We start from the raw sequence: 3,883 nt of genomic DNA on the forward strand, positions 1-3,883 counted from the left end.
CGTTTGAATATGGACCAACAAAGATATATTTAAAGAGTAAAAAAGAAAAAAAACTGTTAACACTGAGTTTGAATTATTTCTGCTCGCCGGGAAAGTAAGTAAACAACACGCGCACACCAAACCCAACCATAACACCTTCATACTAACGTACGCACCCCAAATCCAACCTACCACCTTTATACTAACACCCCACACTCCGTATCCAACTTTAATCCTAACGCAACTTCACGTTTATACTTATGCTTATACATATAATTCATACAAACACGCCATTGTGAACACCTGGAAATGGTTGTTTCTTCATACATGTACATCGCGAATGTAAGCTTATCATGAATCCATCATACTTATTATAACAGGTGTTAAAACTTCTTGTAATTATTGAACGATTATTTGCAAAGGAAAACATGATCTATGCAAAGCTAAAGCATTACTGCTTATGTATTCACGATACATAAAGTGGCTGTATGTACGGCATAATCACGTTGACACACCGGTTCTCGCTGGATCACCGAAGTTAAGCAACGTTGAACCTGGTCAGTACCAGATGGGTGACCATTTGGGACTTCCAGGTGCTGTACGTGCTCTCCGCTTATCTCGGCATTGTTTTCAGTCGACCCGCACTTCTTGCCATTGGACTCAATCAGTGTCGATTCAGGAGGTTTGGTTGGAGATTGTTCAACCCTTGCCTCACAATTACACGTGCATCCGCCCTTAGGGGTATCCTTTGTCTTTCGAGACTGAACGGAGGCATCGAAAGTGGCTGTCTTGTCTACAGACTCAGAAACCAAGGCTGCGGAGTCGGAAAGTATTAGGTCCGACTTCTAAGATTCCAAAAATTCGGGCTCCGATTTCGAATCCTTTTATTTTATTTTTTTTTAATTATATCAATATTCAAACTGTTCATTCTTCAGGAATTCAAACAATCGATTCCGACTCTTAGTATACTTATAATTCTCACATTGACTCCGATCCATAGAATTCCAAGATATTCGTCTCCAACTTTGGCTTTTTATGTTTAATTTTCCGATGTTCAAATTGTTTTTTGATTTTTCGAGGATTATCATTCATACGGACGCTTTCCAGAGCTTCCGACTGCGACGTCGCAACATTTTCAAATACCAACAATAATGAGGATCTTTCTGATTCTTTCTCTTCCGACATTGATCACGTGATAACTAAAGGCAAAGGTTGCTAGTTACTTTTAATACATCCAAAGCCAAACTGCTTTGATGAGCTTCTAGAACTGACCTTCACTCCAGACCTAAAATGGGGTACTTACATAAAATACAAACGGTGACTCGAAATCAAATGTTATTTCCAAAATGGCCTACTATGCCTCGTTATTTCAAAGTCTCCCGATATTCAAAGTGTTTCTTGATCCTTCGAAAACTGAAAATGGCATTCTGTTTCCTCGCATGATTACAAGTGCGACTCCTTATAAAACTTTCAGCTCCAGGTGCGTCTATTCTTCTCAAAAATTATTTCTCCGTACACACGGCTTGGATATTTAATACTAGGATTCTGAAAATGACGATTCTGATATTGTGACCGACTGTTTATTGTTAAGTTTCGTTAATACTCATATTGTCTGTTTATTCTTCAAATAGAAATAATGATAAATCTGACTCCAACTTTATTCCGACATTGTTACGACATTATTATGACTCCGACTCCTAGCATCATTATAAGTTGAACGCAAACTTCGACTCCTCCAAAAAATACTTGGCGCTATCTTTATTAAAAGCACAGCAACAATTAATAACATTATGCACGAAAAAATTCCATGAGCAGAGGTTTTTTTTTCTAGAGTTGCTCATCTGTGGAATCGTAAAGATGCTTCCTACTGACTATGATATGGTCGTTTGCAAGTCCAACGTGGACAGGTTCTTCCAGAGCCATCCTCTAAAATAAATTATGCCGTAAATCTACCTGGCACGACGGCAATTTTCACAAAGTTCGAATCTCCAAAAGGGATAGTAGGAGAAAGCAGACTCGCGAGCTCGCCGAGCGTAACTTGCCAATCGCTACGAGTCTTTCCGTTTTTCTGCTGTTTCTTCTACTCACTTTCTTTCGATATATATATATATATATATATATATATATATATATATATATATATATATATATATATATATATATATGCATTTGAGTCCGTAACGTCACGATTACACCACGCCTCGAAATGCGGATGCCACTACATTACATTTCCAAGAGGAATCAAAAACATTCGTGATACATATGAAATATACATTAACTAGCAAGGCCTGTAGAATTTCCACAGGAGACCCTTTCATGTGTAATATATTGATGTTGGCATTCTGTAGATGGTCAGCGTAAATGGAAACGCTCTGATACTATTGTAGCTCTTTTGTTAAAACTGCAAAAGTATTTATTTAAGCTAGCAGGGACGACCGGCGTAGCCCGGCCATAAAATACGCTTAAATATGATATTTTAATTCTTGCGGAGTTCGTATATATTATTATAGAGGTATTATTCTATCTATTTTTATATGTTATAAAGTTGAAATTTCAAAAATGAAAAATATATCCATATGACTTTTGTGTATCAGCTTGAATCAAAACCGAAACTAAAACTTATGAAACACACACACACACACACACACACACATATATATATATATAACTTGAGTTCTTTGCGCTATAATCGAAACCGAAACCAAAATTTGGTAAAATAATGTATAAAAAAAGAAGATGACTTGAGTGCCATCAGCTATAATCGAAACCGAAACCAAAACTTAAGAAGAATTCTTGGTAATTTTTTAATTACAAGAAACGGAAGTCCATAACAATGAAACGGTATTAATTCGAATGTAAGCGTGACATCTTCTATATATATAAAAGGCAAAATATGTGTGTGTTTGTGTGTGTGCTTATATGACTCACAAAAACTTTTGACAGAGGTGATCATATCGTTTTGAACCTCAACCCTTCGGACAAAAAATATCGAAAAATTGGTCAAAAACACTAATTCATTCATCCTCAACTGGACGGTTTTCTACAGGAAGGGTTCGTTTTTATTTGGCGTCGCCATTTTTTGCAAATAATCGTATCGTCGTATCAGTTTGATTGACTTTTCTTAATTTCAACGTTGCGAACGTCCGGTTGGGCGATGGAGCATTGGTAACGCGTCAGATATTTTTACACTTTCTTTTCCACCATCGCGTCACGGGTTCGAGCCTGCCTGCCTACTACCATTTTTTTTTAAACATCTCTCTATATCTTAGCCATCCCCGCCCCTGCTACTACCATTTTTTTAACGCCTCTCTCCACATGGGCTGCCGACGGTTGTTTTGATTTCTCTCCTCCCCCTCCCCCCTCGCTACTACCACTTTTTTCTTTTAACACCTCCGCCTTTTTTTTTTTTTCACACACCTCCAAACACCCGGGCAACGTTGGGCACACACGCTAGCGGGGATACCCGGCGTTGCCAGGGTGTTTGGAGGTGGGGGGGGGAGGTAAATCAAAACAAAATAGAAAATAAAGAATAATCGAACGTAATAACCTGTTTAAATATTATATTTAAAAAAAAAACGGTGTTAAAACTTGTGGAAATCTCGAAAAAACAAAAACAAAACAAAAAAAAACAACGAACGTGATGGAAAAAAAACAACGAAGCGAACGATGATAACCTTCTTTTCTGGGGGGGGGTTCGATTTTTACAGTTTTAGTGTTGAAACAGGGTTATTTATGCCATTTCTTTTCGTTCTTTTTTGTTTTTATTTTGGTTTTTCCAATTTTTTGAAAGCAGTTTTCGGGTACATCCGCTAGTCTATAATATAAATCTCACCAGTTTGTTTAAATGTATGTATGTATGTATGTATGTATGTATGTATGTATGTATGTATGTATATCTCGCAAA

At 37.2% G+C, this 3,883-nt stretch overlaps 1 pseudogene; it reads left to right on the forward strand.

Annotated features, from left to right (window-relative positions):
* The first annotated feature begins 467 nt into the window (after nucleotides 1-467).
* On the forward strand, nucleotides 468-584 carry LOC145248384 (5S ribosomal RNA; annotated as a pseudogene).
* The last annotated feature ends 3,299 nt before the right edge of the window (nucleotides 585-3,883 follow it).

This window comes from Euprymna scolopes, chromosome 26 (assembly GCF_053919585.1).
Source record: "Euprymna scolopes isolate OS-2025 chromosome 26, ASM5391958v1, whole genome shotgun sequence".
Lineage (NCBI taxonomy): Eukaryota > Metazoa > Mollusca > Cephalopoda > Sepiida > Sepiolidae > Euprymna > Euprymna scolopes.